The sequence below is a fragment of the Periplaneta americana genome, chromosome 9, assembly GCF_040183065.1.
Source record: "Periplaneta americana isolate PAMFEO1 chromosome 9, P.americana_PAMFEO1_priV1, whole genome shotgun sequence".
Classification (NCBI taxonomy): Eukaryota; Metazoa; Arthropoda; class Insecta; order Blattodea; family Blattidae; genus Periplaneta; species Periplaneta americana.
In genome coordinates this window covers 156,081,621-156,100,934 of record NC_091125.1, presented here as the reverse complement: position 1 = coordinate 156,100,934, position 19,314 = coordinate 156,081,621, and the positions used below count along the sequence as shown (strand labels likewise).

The 19,314-nt window shown below is 36.5% G+C and overlaps 4 non-coding genes across 4 annotated transcripts; 3 read left to right on the top strand and 1 right to left on the bottom strand.

Annotated features, from left to right (window-relative positions):
* Positions 1-2,221: 2,221 nt before the first annotated feature.
* On the bottom strand, positions 2,222-2,293 carry TRNAD-GUC (transfer RNA aspartic acid (anticodon GUC)). Its single transcript has one exon. It is a non-coding gene; the product is annotated as a tRNA-Asp (tRNA).
* A 267-nt stretch (positions 2,294-2,560) lies between these two features.
* TRNAD-GUC (transfer RNA aspartic acid (anticodon GUC)) lies at positions 2,561-2,632 on the top strand. Its single transcript has one exon. It is a non-coding gene; the product is annotated as a tRNA-Asp (tRNA).
* A 212-nt stretch (positions 2,633-2,844) lies between these two features.
* Positions 2,845-2,916, top strand: TRNAD-GUC (transfer RNA aspartic acid (anticodon GUC)). The gene has a single exon. It is a non-coding gene; the product is annotated as a tRNA-Asp (tRNA).
* A 212-nt stretch (positions 2,917-3,128) lies between these two features.
* On the top strand, positions 3,129-3,200 carry TRNAD-GUC (transfer RNA aspartic acid (anticodon GUC)). The gene has a single exon. It is a non-coding gene; the product is annotated as a tRNA-Asp (tRNA).
* The last annotated feature ends 16,114 nt before the right edge of the window (positions 3,201-19,314 follow it).

The window sequence follows — 19,314 nt, the reverse complement described above, 5'->3', positions numbered from 1 at the left end:
CTGCCAATCTCAAACGTCTGGATTTAATGTTCCTAATTATGTCACGTGAAGAATACAATGCGTGCACTTCTGCGCTGTGTAACTTTCTCCATTCTCCTGTAACAACAGAACAGTTTTAATGGAGGAAAGACGAAAGTGTTTCGCACGAATCCGCACAAATTAGAGGATCTCCAGGCTAATATTGAGCATGAAATAAGAAGAAATTTCAGGTGATGAGCTGAGGGAAGTGAGTGACTACACAATTCTCGCGGTAGGCCTATCATGCTTGTGTACGAACGGAAGGTCGGAACTTGCTATTGTACATCTACTGTAACGTAGGTTGTATAGACTAATCCAATTTCTGCTTCCGTCGTTGTACGTAGTATTTTATCGGCTGATATTCGACCTGTCGCCCGGGAGACAGATCCCCTGCTACGGCAGCCATATATATTAACGATCCTGTATATATGTTGAAATACTCGTACCACACTTTCATGGACAGAGCAGAGATGATGATGATGATGATGATGATGATGATGATGATGATGATGAACTCGCTACTGGCTGAAATGCTAGGGTGTCAGACTACAAATCCGATCAATCTTAAGTTCGATTATTTATTTATTTATTTATTTATTTATTTATTTATTTATTTATTTATTTATTTATTTATTTATTTATTTATTTATTTATTTATTTATTTATTTATTTATTTATTTATTTATGTATTTATTTATCTATTTATTTACTTATTTATTTGTGTATTTATTTATTTAGTTATTTATTTATTTGTGTATTTATTTATGTATTTATTTATTTGTGAATTTGTTTATTTATTTGTGCATTTATTTATTTATTTATATACATATTTATTTATTTGTATATTTATTTGTATGTTTATTTATTTATTTATTTATTTATTTATTTATTTATTTATTTATTTATTTATTTATTTATTTATTTGTGTATACATTTAGGCTATTTATTTATTTTTGTATTTATTTATTTATTCATTTATTTATTTGTGTATTTATTTGTGTATTTATTTATTTGTGTATTTATTTATTTATTTATTTGTGTATTTATTTATTTTTTAATTTGTTTATTTATTTATCTACATATTTATTTATTCATTTATTTATTTGTGTATTTATTTGTGTATTTATTGATTTGTGTATATTTATTTATTTATTTATTTATTTATTTATTTATTTATTTATTTATTTATTTATTTATTTGTTTGTTTATTTTTATTTATTTATTTACTTATTTATGTATTTATTTATCTACATATTTATTTATTTATTTATCTATTTATTTAATCTGGCGGAGATAAGGCCATCAGGCCTTCTCTACCATACCACCAGAATAAAAATAGACATATATACAAGAAACAAATGCAGAGAGAAGAAGGAAATGAGAAATAGTAGTAAAATTGCAAATACAAATACAAAAAACACAAATGCAAAAAGAATTAGAGAAATAATAAAAAAATAGGGAATAATAAGAAAAACATGGCAATGAAGTGAAAATTTCTTTTCACTGCAACCTGGTTTTCTTTTCTATGACTGTATCCTGTATCAACTTAACGGTGGCTTTGGACTACTGTACATGCTGACTAGATGAAGGAATTCCTCAAAGAGCGCAGTTATTTAAGGGGGAATGAAAAGATGAATAAACCACATCTCAGCCGTCAGCTCATAGTTTCTTACCAAAAGGAATTCGAATTCGATCTCGGGCAGGCAGATTCGATGAGATTTGTGGCGGACAAGGGGGCTGTCGTTATTCCGCAATGCTTCATCATCACCAGCATGTCGTATCCTTTGTACTTGAAAAGGGCGTTAAATAACGAACTACCAATTAATGTAAACCCTAATAGTTTATGATTATTTATTTACGGTAATTGGAACGTTCTCATAAATTTGTTAACGAATAAATAAATTAGCAATGACACAATTAAATGAACTATGTTTTACAGGTAGCTAATAGGCAAGGGAACTCAGGTTCCTCCCGGGATTTTATCACCATACGTTATGCTTTCTTCTGTACCACTTTACTTTTGGTGCACTATTCCTGCTTATGGGAAAATTTAATAGGACTCACAAGCTAATAAACAAATTAAGCTATGTTAACGGAACACCATATAGTTATTTCATGTACATAGTTTGCCAAATGTATTTGCAAAAATTTTAAATCTTCCAAACAAAAATCATGTAACGTGAATAATTTCGAGGAAAAATTGTTCCGGAGCCGGGTATCGAACCCGGGACCTTTGGTTTGACGTACCAACGTTCTACCACTGAGCTACTCGGGAACTCTAACCGACACCGATCCAATTTTTCCTTCTATATCCACAGACCTCAAAGTGGGCTGACAACCGTCAAGCAACCAACTTCGAGTGCACACTAAGTTATACCTGAAATCTTGATTTGCATAATACACGTCACTGTTCGTTAACAGAAAACCACAATTTAAGTCACACGGAGTTAGTGTGCACTCGAAGTTGGTTGCTTGACGGTTGTCAGCCCACTTTGAGGTCTGTGGATATAGAAGGAAAAATTGGATCGGTGTCGGTTCGAGTTCCCGAGTAGCTCAGTGGTAGAGCGTTGGTACGTCAAACCAAAGGTCCCGGGTTCGATACCCGGCTCCGGAACAATTTTTCCTCGAAATTATTCAAATCAACTTTACAGGGAGTTATACCTGAAATCTTGATTTGCATAATACACGTCACTGTTCGTTAACAGAAAACCACAATTTAAGTCACACGGAGTTAGTGTGCACTCGAAGTTGGTTGCTTGACGGTTGTCAGCCCACTTTGAGGTCTGTGGATATAGAAGGAAAAATTGGATCGGTGTCGGTTAGATTTCCCGAGTAGCTCAGTGGTAGAGCGTTGGTACGTCAAACCAAAGGTCCCGGGTTCGATACCCGGCTCCGGAACAATTTTTCCTCGAAATTATTCAAATCAACTTTACAGGGAGTTATACCTGAAATCTTGATTTGCATAATACACGTCACTGTTCGTTAACAGAAAACCACAATTTAAGTCACACGGAGTTAGTGTGCACTCGAAGTTGGTTGCTTGACGGTTGTCAGCCCACTTTGAGGTCTGTGGATATAGAAGGAAAAATTGGATCGGTGTCGGTTCGAGTTCCCGAGTAGCTCAGTGGTAGAGCGTTGGTACGTCAAACCAAAGGTCCCGGGTTCGATACCCGGCTCCGGAACAATTTTTCCTCGAAATTATTCAAATCAACTTTACAGGGAGTTATACCTGAAATCTTGATTTGCAACATGTAACGTGATTTGTAACATGAGTTTTATGTATAGATACATTGTTTATTACACTAATAAGACATGATAATTATTTCCAATTGTAAATTTATTGCAATCAGATATTAATATAATCCTCTTCACTTAATACTCAAGTAGGGCCTAAGTATACATAAAACTCTTGAATTAACATTACTCATAATTACGGGACGGATTTTTAGGTCGTTAAAATGTAATTTTAGGTGCCTGAAATAGGCTTAAAAGTATAGGAAATAGTCTCTAAAGAATTGGAAATAGGCTCTAACAAAAAATAATGTTTTCTTTAGAAACATGTTCCAAATCATCAGAATTCACTTCTAGAATTTAATAATTTTAAATGCTCATACACCGTTACCACCATTACTACTAAAAGTACAATAACAAATGAGTCTATCAAATGCAAAACTCGCCTTATCCAGGTAAATTGATTTGTCAGAAAACAGGAAAAACCGTTATGGATATGGACAGTTTTGCATTTGATAGTAATTTTCTGAGCTCTATGGAAGAGGAATTAGACAAGATTTGCACAAACCGACTATATCAGTAGAGAGCTGCAAGAAGTACAACATCCCATATGTAACTCTTTTTTTTTTTTTTTTTATTTTGGATAAGGCGAGCTTTGCACTTGATAGCCTCAAATATCTAACTAGTTATACATAAACTAAAAAATTAAATGTGAAAAATAAGTTTTAGACATTAATTCAGTACACAAATAAGTCAAATATAATCAATTTTTACCAAGCCTTGTCCGTTAATGTCCATAATTAGCTTCACAATAAATCACAAATACTTACTTACTTACTTACTTACTTACTTACTTACTTACTTATTGGCATTAAGGAACCCGGAGGTTCATTTCCGCCCTCACATAAGCCCGCCATTGGTCCCTATCCTGAGCAAGATTAATCCAGTCTCTACCATCATATCCCACCTCCCTCAAATCCATTTTAACATTACCTTCCCATCTACGTCTCGGTCTCCCTAAAGGTATTTTTCCCTCCGGCCTCCCAACTAACACTCTATATGCATTTCTGGATTCGCCCATACGTGCTACATGCCCTGCCCATCTCATACGTCTGGATTTAATGTTCCTAATTATGTTAGGTGAAGAATATAATGTGTGCAGTTCTGTGTTGTGTAACTTTCTCCATTCTCCTGTAACTTCATCCCTTTTAGCCCCAAATATTTTCCTAAGCATCTTATTCTCAAACACTCTTAACCTATGTTCCTCTCTCAAAGTGAGAGTCCAAGTTTCACAACCATAAAGAACAACCGGTAATATAACTGTTTTAAAAATTCTAACTTTCAGATTTTTTCACAGCAGACTGGATGATAAAAATATTGTAATATAAAAATGAATTGTAAATTAAATGAATTGGATGATAAAAGCTTCTCAACCGAATAATAACAGGCATTTCCCATATTTGTTCTGTGTTTAATTTTCTTCCGAGTATAATTTATATTTGTTACTGTTGCTCCAAGATATTTGAATTTTTCCACCTCTTCAAAAGATAAATTTCCAATTTTTATATTTCCATTTCGTAGAATATTCTGTTCACGAGACATAATCACATACTTTGTCTTTTCGGGATTTACTTCCAAACTTATCGCTTTACTTGCTTCAAGTAGAATTCCCGTGTTTTCCTTAATCGTTTGTGGATTTTCTCCTATCATATTCACGTCATCTGCATAGACAAGAATCTGATGTAACCCGTTCAATTCCAAACCCTCTCTGTTATCCTGGACTTTCCTAATGGCATACTTTTATGAATAAAGAATCTTGTTCCTAATTGGTGATTATTGTTTCCTTCCCCATAATACAACAAATAATCTCCTATTTGCGTTATGCTCTTACACTAATAGGACATGATAATTATTTTCAAATGTAAATTTATTGCAATCTTCACTTAATACTCAAGTACGTACACATACAACTCGTGAATTAATTACTCATTATTATACATACGGTATCAAATTTGATGGTTCACTCTAAGGACAAAAGATTCCACTATGTAACTTAATAATTTAGATATCGTAAAAAAAATTGTATCTGATGATGACATATAATAGCCGAAAACATTTACACATTTTTAATAATTAACATTTATTAGGAAATGTTAATATTGTATTAATGATACGTCATAAGACTGATAAATTAAACATCATTTATAGTACTTAATAACTGACATCGGAAAAATCAAACAAGTATTGTAAAATAATCTGTCAGAATTGGAGTTGGTAATTCATTATTTTATTCAGATACGATTAGGTAACATCATGCCAATGATGGAATGAAAATAACAGCGAAATTCGAGATATTAGTTTAAAATCTGCCAGAAAGTGACCTTTTCTTCTATAAATCACGCAGGACGTCCTCCAGATTGAACTTCGGAGGAATTTCTTTTTGTCAAGTTTATTTAGCCTAACTTATACAAACTTTAACATCTGTGGTTATAGCACGGTGGGAGCATATTATTTATAATAAAAATTAATTACGTCACTATTTAAAATTGAGGGGTTGACAGCAAAAACAGAACAAGTCCAAAAATTCAAATTTTGAGCATAGTGCAGTTCCCTTCATTTTATTTCAAGGTGTATCTATTGACATAACAAGTTTCTACAAAAACCGGATTTTTGTCATTGAAATGAGTGTTTGAAAATGTAACATTTCTGCAAAAGCGGATTAGTCCAACGTCTTTTTAGCAAAAGACGGAAAAGTCACACACTTATCCGGTTCTTGTTATAAAATATCATGAAGATGGCATTATTGTTGTCTTCTTTTGTTTCATCGCTATATTAGCTGTTATTGTCTGTGTTCTCGGTTAAATATTTCGTTTTACAAATGAATGATCATCAAAATGAACCAGGTCCAAAAAAAGCAAATCATCAGAATGAGAAGAATGTTGAGATGGCAGAAGATGACAATAGCAGTGGGTGTGATGAGTGAAAACAGCAATAATAATAATAATATTTTGATTGAGCATAGTTTGTATTGTTATTACAATAGCCTAATTATTTTTCGGTCTCTGATGTACCTGACGTCCCAATAATTTAAAAACTGAAGGACACAAATTTAGAAAGAAAAAAATATAAACATAACAATATTGTTTTTGTTGTTCAGGAAATCATTCCAACTTTAGGTTTTTAATTTAATAAAACACTTATAAAATATTTATTTGTATGTTGATACAGTTGACAATATGAATGAAACAAGATTTCATATACTTTTTCTCAATTTAATGTGTGTACATATAAAATTTTCTGCAAAAAGTGGGTATGTCCAAATGTTTTTCTTTTAATTTCAAAGAAACCATATAAAAGAGAACAGTGAAACTTCTTACCAAAGTTGGTATATATATGAGATCCCTATATAAAATATGTCAGATTATTTTATTGTATGAGAAACGTGGGGGACAGTTTTCTTTCGTTTTCTGAAAAATTAATATTTTGGACTTGTCTGGTTTTTGCTATAAACTTTTCAATTAGCACATTTAAAGCAAATCAATGCGAGAACAATAATAAATATTCACGAGAATAATCCAGACAAAAATAATAAATGTCAGAATAATAGCCCATAGGCCTACCCTGTAGATCATAGGCCTACAATAATACAATAAATATAAAGTACAAGCAGATTTAAAATAAAACAAAAACGTTGATGAGGAATGTCTACGACACGCCTTCTACACAAGTCAGGAGAGGTGAGGTGAGTCGAAATGTGGTGAGGTGAGGTGAGGTGAGGTGAGGTGAGGTGAGGTGAGGTGAGGTGAGGTGAGGTGAGGTGAGGTGAGGTGAGGTGAGGTGAGGTGAGGTGAGGTGAGGTGAGGTGAGGTGAGGTGAGGTGAGGTGAGGTGAGACGGAAAGCCAGATCGGGTGTGACGTCACGTGACATGACGGAACTTAGCAGCAATGGATTTTATTTTATTGTTTCTTGAAGGGTTTGTATTTTGGGTCTTGAGGTCTGGTTGTTTTGGAACTTTGGGATTTGAGATTTGAAGTTCGGAGTTTGGTATTTGATACTTGGGTGTTAGGAGTTGTGGTTTGGAGGTGGAAGGTTGTGTGTCAGAAGTTTGGGATTGAGGGAATAGGGGCTTGGATTTCGGGTTGGGTTGGGTATTCTAGATTGAGTTTTTGGGGTTGGGTTGGTGTTAGAATTGGTATTAGGGGATGAATTTTTATTTTATTTGGCTATTTTACGACGCTCTACCAACATCTAGGTTATTTAGCGCCTGAATGAAATGGAGGTGATAATGCCGGTAAAATGAGTCCGGGGTCCAGCACCGAAAGTTATCCAGCATTTGCTCGTATTGCACAGTTGTATTGGGTATTTATTTTACCGTTCTGCAAGCTTACGAATATAAAGAAGCACCTTTTACTATCAGTTTATGGCTCTACATTCTTTATTGCAACAGGCTTCCACGGACTGCACGTAATTATTGGAACAACATTTTTAATAACTTGCTTACCGGAAAAAACCTCAACCAGGTAACTTGCCCCGACCGGGATTCGAACCCGGGCCACCTGGTTTCGCGGCCAGTCGCGCTAACCGTTACTCCACATAGGGGATGAATTTGGTATTGAGGTTAGGATTGAGATTTGCTGCTTGAAATTGGAATTCGTGTCTGGTTTGAACTTGGGTTGGAGGTTGAAGATTTCGTGTTGTGGGTTTCAACTGACATATGAGGATTGAGCTGAAGGTTTAAGACTGGAGGTTTGAGTTTAGAGCAGGCGTCTCAAGGCCAACGCATAAAAGTTGTTATAGAGAGCAAGTATAAATAACATAGTCAGCTGAAGAGATAAGCGCAGTACCCGAAGATAGCCGATCGCTGATTAATGTTACAAGCATGAGCGAGCTAAGTTGTAACTGTCGCGGGAGAAATGCCACAAAGCTGCACTTTTGAGTTGTACTGTCACTATAGACGGTTGTTTTCGGAAGGAATTTCTTAAGTAGTTTGCAGTAATAATAATAATAATAATAATAATAATAATAATAATAATAATAATAACGATAATAATACATTTATTTTCTAATTATATACTATCTATGAGTAAAAAGAAGACATCTGAAGCATGAAGAACCATACATGTTACGTAATTATTTAAGCACCAGGAACTGGCCACCTAACTCCATTATCTCCTGGCCTAGTTGACTCATAAGTGGTGCCTTGTTGGTATCACTTGTGAGGTTCAGACCTGTCTTCGAACAGTTGACCAAACAATAACAATATTTCATTTCTAATAAAGGTTTTTGGTATCGCTCTTTTTTTAAGTTTATACTATATTTAATAAAATAAAATTCAATTAAATAATAATAATAAAATTACAATAAAAACTTGTTGGTTGTTAAAGTAAGTATTCTTACGTTACGCTAATATTAATATATTAATTACAATAATAGTTAAATAATATATTTCGTAATGTTTTCAATAATTAAAAATAACCTAAACACCTTAGAAATTCACAAGCAATTATTTTAAATTAGAACTATTCAAATCTTAAATCTGATCTGAAATTCTTTTCTCAAGTCCTTCAGTATTTCATTATATTTGTTACACTGGTCTTGATTCAAATCAGGTAACAATTTTAGATTAATAAAGTGGTAACAGTTACCCACTGAAACTTGCATCTCCCACAATTTCGCTTTCCCTATGAAAGCTTTTATTTCTTCATACATTTGCGGTAATAAGAACATTCTTTCCTCGGAGATGGACACAATGACTGACTGTTACATCGTAGCGGTTGCAGATGTCTATTCAAACGTCGCGGTCAATGACGTCATCCGGAGATACACGAACTTCTTCTGCATCTTGTTCCACTCTTACATTGAAAAAGAGAAAGAGGAGGAAGTGCTTTGAGAAGGCCCTATTGAGACGTCTGGTTTAGAGGTTGGGTTGCGAGCTGTGACATCAACATTCATTCATAGCATCACCCCGCTGCTTCTCAGTTCCCTGAGACTTTCTCGTGGTTGGAGTACAGTAGTCACTCCGAGGGGAGCGAGAGGTGCGGGCCGATGGAAGTACTGTCTCTTCCAAGAAGATTAAAAATGAGGACATCGCTGTGGAAATAAAGAACGTAGCAAGAGAAAAATTCGAAGCTAATTAAACGCGCAACATATGTTTACGAATGAAATAATGATACCGTGCGATACAAGGCACGTATTCACATGCAATGGAACAAACTAAAGTCGTGATGTAACTACCACAACGCAAGAATGATTCTATCGATGTCATTTCTCTTCCGACTGTACTCTTAAATATCATTCAAGCTATCTCGTGACCTTTACTGTCACCCGCTCTTCCTTATCGCATTGTTTCATTCGCATTTCTTCCGTCGGTACTCTCTGCTTGCGAGACCTATACCACTTCTAACAGTACTAGCGCGATGTCACTTCGTGGCACATAGAACGCAAATCACAAGAAAAACAGTGTTTAAAAAGAAAATGGGGTGAATGTTGAATTTGGTATTGCCAGTATAGGGAATTAAAAACAAACACTGAAAATACCTTAATTTTGAAGGTGTAGTAATAGAAACTCGATGTAATCACTGGGAGAGCTGTGGTCCCACCCAACCCGCCCTAAATAGGTTCCTTACTTATATAGGAAAATCGTCGTACTTGAATGAAGAAGGCGGCCATATTTCGTCGTTGTGACGTAATTTGAGGTGGAGTGGGAGAATGATTGCAGTATCGCCAACAATGGTAATCATTCATATAATCTTACACACCTAACCTAACCTAACGTACACACCTATTGTAACATTCCTCACGTTTAGCACACCTGTTGTAACATTCCTTACAGTTTCATTTCGTTTGCCGATATTGGTATCCCTGCTACACCTATAGCATATCGTCTGCTGAAAGTCAAGAGTCATCTAGTGGAAGTGAAGTGAAACTGCGACTCTGTTAATTACGTTTCTTAAGTTGATTCTGTGTTATCTTCAAGAATTATTGTATCATTGTAGTGATAATTGCATTTATATTGTACAATAAAAAATGAAATGTGTCGCGGCTGAGATAAAAGTGTTCTAAATTGATTTCTAGCGCCACAATCCAAGTGATAAATGTGTGAATATTCGTTAGGAGTCCGTTGGAAGTTGCCATAGGAAACTTAACATTGACCGAAAATGGCACTTAGAAGTTTTGCCAGTTGCACACTTCATTTGTCAGTACAGAAATTCGAAACAATTTTGGCTTAAGAAAATTCAACCTAACAACAATAAAATCATTATAATTCGCTAGCGTATCTAGTAATAGAGAGAAAACGCTTACAAGGAGAGGACACGCTTTGTATATCACCGAATTAAATCAGATTTTGTGACATAAAAGTACAAGACACACTATTTAAATTCATACCTGGTATAGGTGGCCAATGGCCCCTCGTTTTGGAAATATTGGCTATTGTTTATGACATACTTCCGTTAGGTGCCTAATATGGAAGCATTAGACTATGTAACGGCGTAGTTCATGCGGTTGGATACTGAGTTGTCATTCAGGCAACCCGAGTTCGAATCCTAATGCCTTCCATTTTTTAAAGCTTATTATTATTATTATTATTATTATTATTATTATTATTATTATTATTATTATTATTATTATTATTATTATTATTATTATTATTATTTTAATCCACTTTCAGGTGTCAGTTCCTATATTCAAAGCCATGTTGAAATATGCGTGGTATGCATCAAAATTGATAAACGAACGAGAAGTGTTTGTGAATGTGAAGGATATCTGTTTCGCAGCAGAAGTGCGGAAAAATGTGTGTGACTGTGGACAACCTTCTTTCAGTTGCTGTGCATGGCATGGTGCAGGAAATATGTATGTTTTGTGTGTTTTTATGACATCATAATGAATCGCGTACAAAATGAAATGGAATAGCTGCTAAAGAAATAGAACAGACACCAGTGACACATCTTACCTTCCTACGTGAGCAGTATTTCATTGTTTATCCTTTATAATACAATGTTAGTTAATTAGTAATTTGTTTAAAACATGATGAAACATTCAATACATTGAGAAATATGATATAGGTATGTAAATAAATAACTGTGATCACAATATTAATCATTATTAAAAGAAAAAAAATATAGGACCAATTAAGATTCAAACTCAGGTTGCGTAGATAACTCAGCATCCAACCATATGGGCTACGCTGCTACACAGTCTCATGCGTCCTTATTGAGCACCTAACGGAAGTATGTCACAAACAATAGCCAATATTTTCAAGGAAAAATTATTCCGGGGCCGGGTATCGATCCCGGGACCCTTCGCTTAGCGCGCGAACGCTCTTCCGACTGAGCTACCCCAGGAACTATACACGACACCGTCACAATTTTTCCTTTGTATCCACACGACTCAAATGAGCTGACAAGACGCCAGAACTCAACTATGAGGGCACACAAATACTTGTGTGACTTAAATTGTGGCTTTCTGTATAGTTCCTGGGGTAGCTCAGTCGGAAGAGCGTTCGCGCGCTAAGCGAAGGGTCCCGGGATCGACACCCGGCCCCGGAACAATTTTTCCTTGAAATTATTCAAACCTGCTTTACAGGGAGCTACTACCTGAAAACCAGATTTGTATAATAAGTTACATTCGTTACTGGAGTTGTATACTGGGGTAGCTCAGTCGGAAGAGCGTTCGCGCGCTAAGCGAAGGGTCCCGGGATCGATACCCGGCCCCGGAACAATTTTTCCTTGAAATTATTCAAACCTGCTTTACAGGGAGCTACTACCTGAAAGCCAGATTTGTATAACAGCCAATATTTCCAAAACGAGGAGTCATTGGCCACCCATACCAGGTATGACTTTAAACAATACGTCTTGTACTTTCATCTCATACAATCTTATTCCATTCGGTGATATACAGAGCGTGTCCTCTCCTTGTTAGATTTCACCCTTGGGATATAAAGTAAGAAGATCCGACTACACTACGAGGTGACCACGCACCGCCACTGAGTGAGAGGCATTGTAGCAACATTTCCTACACACCCCCACCCCTGAAGGAGGGGGCACTGAGCCTGCAGGCTGGCAGGTCATCCTTTTTACCAGTTGAAGAGAAATCGCACAGGCAGCGAATTGAATTTCATATGCGAGACGTGGCGTCGGCTGCAGAGAGAGAGAGAGGGGGGGAGACGTGGGTCTAACGTAACGCACAGGACGGTCATTTATTTTCCGCGAGATTTTTCGTGTTTCTATCTCACCGACCTTCTCTTTCCCTCTTTTTATTTTTTATCTTTCTTATCCACCTCCCGCCCCCACCCCCTCATGTCCCTCTTCTTTTGCACAACGTCTTGATGGAAACGAATTGTATAGTGAATGTTTTCTGGAGAGATGGAAAGGAAGAAACTAGCTGGCTCTTGTGGGACCAGGCTGGTGTCAGTCGTGTTCTGAAAGCAATCGGTGTTGCCGGCCGGGTAGGAGGGATGCTGATGCTAAAGGGGCGTGTCGCAAGGTGTCCCGCCTCGCTCCCTCGGGAGGGAAAACGCCTCTCCCCACACACCACTACCTCTGAGTTACTATCTTTCTTCTATGTCCTGTTTGTGACGCAGCGGACAAAGTAATCTCCGCCTCCAATCTTGAAGATGCCCTCTGGTCTTCATCCAATACAGATTAATATAGATAAATGTGACGTGGGGAAGCAACATCAACGTCCTCTCATAACCCTGAGAATCGAAGTCCACACGTACTCCAATGTTACTTACTTACTGGCTTTTAAGGAACCCGGAGGTTCATTGCCGCCCTCACATAAGCCCGCCATTGGTCCCTATCCTGAGCAAGATTAATCCAGTCTTTACCATCATATCCCACCTCACTCAAATCCATTTTAATATTATCTTCCCATCTACGTCTCGGCCTCCCCAAAGGTCTTTTTTCCTCCGGCCTCCCAACTAACACTCTATATGCATTTCTGGATTCGCCCATACGTGCTACATGCCCTGCCCATTTCAAACGTCTGGATTTAATGTTCCTAATTATGTCAGGCGAAGTATACAATGCGTGCAGTTCTGCTTTGTGTAACTTTCTCCATTCTCCTGTAACTTCATCCCTCTTAGCCCCAAATATTTTCCTAAGAACCTTATTCTCAAACACCCTTAATCTCTGTTCCTCTCTCAAAGTGAGAGTCCAAGTTTCATAACCGTACAGAACAACCGGTAATATAACTGTTTTATAAATTCTAACTTTCAGATTTTTTGACAGCAGAGTAGATGACAAAAGCTTCTCAACCGAATAATAACACGCATTTCCCATATTTATTCTGCGTTTAATTTCCTCCCGAGTGTCATTATATTTGTTACTGTTACTCCAAGATATTTGAATTTTTCCACCTTTTCGAAGGATAAATCTCCAATTTTTATAGTTCAACTTCGTACAATATTCTGGTCACGAGACATAATCATATACTTAGTCTTTTCGGGATTTACTTCCAACCCTATCGCTTTACTAGCTTCAACTAGAATTTCCGCGTTTACCCTAATCGATTGTGGATTTTCTCCTAACATGTTCACGTCATCCGCATAGACAAGAAGCTGATGTAACCCGTTCAATTCCAAACCCTCTGTGTTATCTTGGACTTTCCTAATGGCATACTCTAGAGCAAAGTTAAAAAGTAAAGGTGATAGTGCATCTCCCTGCTTTAGCCCGCAGTGAATTGGAAAAGCATCAGATAGAAACTGGCCTATACGGACTCTGCTGTAAGTTTCACTGAGACACATTTTAATTAATCGAACTAGTTTCTTGGGAATACCAAATTCAATAAGAATATCATATAAAACTGGATTCTATCATGGCGCGGAAATAGATTTCAACCGTTATGACTAAGCTGCGGATTTATGCCTATATGCCTATTTTAATCCTTAACCTGAAGGCGGAAGGTTTTAGGTTACATATCTATTTTGAGACATTGTGAGTATTATATGCGAATTCTATAGTGCCTATAATAGCCTATTTCACTAGTAAATTCGTATTTGCTTATAAATGCCTAAAAGTTGCCTAAATATCCGTATGATTATACTTGAATTTACTGACCATTCTATTGACAGTTTTTGAATCTGTAATTTGTTTCTTTTTTATCTAGCGGAGGGAAGTGATACAGAACTATCGATAATTCTGTGTGTTACGTTTCACTTTCACCAGAGCGCGGAGAAATCGAATAATTTAAAATAAACCAATAGGAAAAAATGTATTTCGAAAGCCGCATGAATCATTTTGGTAGATGACTAGGGAAGTTGTTTTAAACTATGTATCCGTTTTGTGAGTTTATGGATTGAGTATGGAGTTGAGTTTTCTGCTCTAATATTCTTTTTTTTTTAATTGGGTTATTTTACGACGCTGTATCAAAATCTAGGTTATTTAGCGTCTGAATGATATAAAGGTGATAATGCCGGTGAAATGAGTCCGGGGTCCAGCACCGAAAGTTACCCAGCATTTGCTCGTATTGGGTTGAGGGAAAACCTTGGAAAAACCTCAACCAGGTAACTTGCCCCGACGGGGAATCGAACCCGGGCCACCTGGTTTCGCAGCCAGACGCGCTGACCGTTACTCCACAGGTGTGGACTCTGCTGTAATACGTAAAGTATTAAAGTATACCGTGGAGATATGCCGAAGCAAAAGTCATCAGAAGCTCTGATTGGTAAATACATTGACATTAGTGCGTTCCCACTGGTTTGGTCCCCAGCTGAGACTGGATCCCTGAAGTATTGCCCCATCACTTCGTGTGAAGTGGAAGGGAGTTTCTCCCAATTTAAGAACATTCTTACAGACAATAGACATCAGTTCTCAGTACAACATTTGGACGAATATTTAATTATTCACTGCCATAATGACATTACTATAGAAAATAGTGTATAACGCTACGCTATGGTCGTGTTGGCCTTTGAGAATTAGAAATTAGTTAGTGCCTTTTTAAATGCCTATTTTAGAATTTTGAATGCCTATTTTGCCTGCCTATTTCAACTGTTTTTAGTGCCCAAAAATCCGCAGCTTGGTTATAACCATCTTCACCTTCTTAATTCTCTTCATTGCACTCACTTTTATTATCATCTTCATTATCACAATCATCATTATCTACATCATCATAATCATAATCAACCTTATCATCATCATCACAAATTATCACTGTATCATCCTCATCTTCGTCACTGTCCCCTCTTTCATAATCACCATACTCCAATACATCACCTTTCTCGTCTCTCTTATTCCTATAATCCTCATTTCATCGCCATCCTCCTTATTTTCATAAGCAGCAGAATCTACATCATCCTCTTTTTTATCATCACTCTCTTTTTCCTCGAAGTGGAAATATAAAAATAGGAAATTTATCCTTTTGGAAGGTGGAAAAGTTCAAATATCTTGCAGCAACAGTAACAAATATAAATGACACTAGGAAGGAAATTAAACACAGAATAAATATGGGAAATGCGTGTTGTTACTCGGTTGAGAAGCTTTCATCATCTAGTCTGCTGTCAAAAAATCTGAAAGTTAGAATTTATAAAACTGGATTTTTCTGTATGGTTGTGAAACTTGGACTCTCACTTTGGTGGAGGAACAGGGGATAAAGGTGCTTGAGAATAAGGTCCTTAGAAAAATATTTGGAGCTAAGAGGGATGAAGTTACAGGAGAATGGAGAAAGTTGTACAACGTAGAACTGTACGTATTGTATTCCTCACCTGACATAATTAGAAATATTAAATCCAGTCGTTTGAGATGGGCGGGGCATGTAGCACGTATGAGCGAATCCAGAAATGCATATAGAGGGAAGAAGACCTTTGGGGAGGCCGAGACGTAGATGGGAAGATAATATAAAAACGGATTTGAGGGAGGTGGGATATGATGATAGAGAATGGATTAATCTTGCTCAGGATAGGGACCAATGGCGGGTTTATGTGAGGCCGGCAATGAACCTCCAGGTTCCTCTAAAAACCATAAGTAAGTAAGTACTCTCTCTTTCCTCATCTTCTTAATCTCTATTATCATGTGCATTGTAATCTCCATTGTAGTCCTTAGCAAGCAGTAGAATCTTCAACATCATCATTCTTATCAATAGGCCTATCATCATCCTTATCTACGTCGTCATCCCTTCTATCATTATCATCTTCTTTTCATTATTTTTCTCATACTTTATCATCATTACGATTCTTACAGTCATTAGCACCCTCATTATCTTTACTAGCAGCACAATCTTCACTATTATCATTATTATCCTCTTGAAATGTTATGTTTTTTATTTAACGAAGCTCGCAACTGCAGAGGTTATATCAGCGTCGCCGGATGTGCCGGAATTTTGTTCCGCAGGAGTTCTTTTACATGCCAGTAAATCTCCTGACATGAGCCTGTCGCATTTAAGCAGACTTAAATACCATCGACCTGGTCCGGGATCGAACCTGCAACCTTGGGCATAGAAGGCCAGCGCTATACCAACTCGCCAACCAGGTCCACATCATCCTCTTCAATATCATCCTTTCTTCATCGCCATCTCCTCTTTCATTATCATCATCCACACGTAGACTTTATCTAGCACATCCCATAGTAAGTTCTGGTGTTAACCATACACGCCTTTACGGCAAAAACACTGGATCGTAACATGGCACGTAAATATGAGTTGATTTCAACTATTAGGCTACAATCAACTTCACCTCCTTAATTCTCATCGCCCTCAGTTCTATTCTCATATTCATTACCATAATCATCCTTACCTACATATATCATCATTATTAGGAGCAGCAGCAGCATCATCTACATCGTCATCTTTATTTTCAATATCACATCTATCATCTGCTTCATCTTCATCATCATAAGCAGTATTACCTCTTAACCGTAATGATAATCATTTGTAGGCTGTAATCACTCTCATTTAGTCAATATCCCCTATTTTATCATCTTCCTCATTTCTTCTTACCATGAGGATCAACTTCATTGTCATCTTCATTATCATTAGTAGTAGGATCATTATCCTCATCTGTCATTTTTATTTTTATCACAATTTTCTATTTCATCTTCATCACCCTCTCTTACATCATCTTCATCTCCATTATCATCAGGATCCTCAGCTTCATTGTCATCTTCATTGCTATCATTAGCTGCAGAATCTTCCTCATCCTCATCTCTATAGGCCTAATCAACTTCATCTTCATGCCCTCCTTCATCATCAACATCCTCTATTTCACATCTCTATTATGATCAGGATCTTCATGATCATTATCATCAATAGCATGAGAACCAACTTCATGATCCTCATCCGTATCATCCTCATCATTATCGTTATCTTTTTCATCATCAACATTATTTCTTTCATCATCTTCTTCATTTCTAGTATCATCAGGATCCTCATGTTCATTTTCATCCTCATTTTCTTTACCAGCACAAGCTTCACCATCCTCATCAATATCATCATCCTTATCTTAGTCATCATTCCCTCTTTCATCATCCTCACCCTCATTCTCAAATTCATCATCTCCATTATGAGCTTCATCCTCAAATTCATCATAATTAATATTTAATATATTACAGAGAATATTCTGTAGGACAAATTAATAAATTTATAATAATAAATTCATAATATTCACCATAATCATCATCTCCATCATCATAATAATCTGCCTCACCACCTTCTTCATAAACGTCTTCATCTACACCATCCTCGTTCTCGTTTTCATCAATGTCAGCCTCGTCCTATTCACCTTTATCCTTTTTCACATGTACTGTACATTAGCATAGCATGATCTGATTACGTGGTTGAGTTTTTTCCGAGGTTTTCCCCAACCAAAAGGCAAATGCCGGGTAATCTTTTGGCGAATCCTCGGACCTCACCTCATCTCATTACATCTCGCCAAAATATTGTAAATAATTGCAGAAAATTGTAAAATATTGTAGAAAATTACTAAATTGTAAAAATGTAAAAATTGTAAAATACTGTAAAAAATGTAATTGTAATATTGTAAAATTTTGACTTGTTCCACATCTTAAAGCTTCATTGCTCATGTAAGATCTATGGAATATAGTAAATAAATGAATGAATGAATGAATGAATGAATGAATGAATGAATGAATGAATCATCCTCATATGCATCATAATCTTATTCGTCTTTGTCTTCATCATTCGCATCATTTTATCTCCAAAATTACCAGACTATAAAGGATTGAAGATAACCTGTGCACCAAAATGAAACTGGTAATAAGATGAGGAGGATAGGCTTGAAAAAGTAAATAATTTTTTTTCTAACATTCACCGTTTTAGAGGAAGTCGTTATGTTTCCATGAAACATTTGACAACATCACAGCTACTGCAATCACTATAGCAAGCGAGGCTACCCATCTCTTACCTTCCCCTCCCCCTCTGCTGTACCCAGTCGGAGACACGCGACAGTGCGCTACGTTGCAAGATTTATTTGAACGATTTTCGTATTTAAATTGATGGCTAAATGGTTTAATTTGCAAAAAAAAAGAGGACTCAAGAAACTAACTGTTCAGATTATATTTTACCTATTTGCTTTTATGGCAATCAGCTGTTTTTCTCGGACCGTTACCGCAATAGAACGCTGCAAACATTGGGCAAAAATTGTTTTTTTCCTGCTTAACGGAGCTTCATTGAAGGAAGAGTGTAATAAAAGTTTTGTTATATTTAACATGTAGAATCACCTCTTAAATTTTGATGCATCGGTCCCCTTCCACTTTGCTAGAGCTAATTAATGTGGGTGAGTAGGCTACTTATTTATTCATAGTTTTCTGCTCAAGGATAAGTCATTCACTGCAAAACTCGCATTCTCCAATCTTCCTTCTTTTCCACCTTCCTCTTAGTCTCCGCATACGATCCGTATAATATCTTAATGTTGTCTATCATCTGATATCTTCTTCTGCTCCGAACTTGTCTCCCGTTCACCAAAGAATAAAGGTAAGCGTTCACTACATCGTATCGCACTCCTCGGACGAATCGCACGCAACGGATATTTTAAGTGCAGTGCGTTCACTGTAACGGCTCCACCTCATCGCCTCATCGGATTCCCCTATCAGCTGTTTGAAACATGACGTCGTACGATA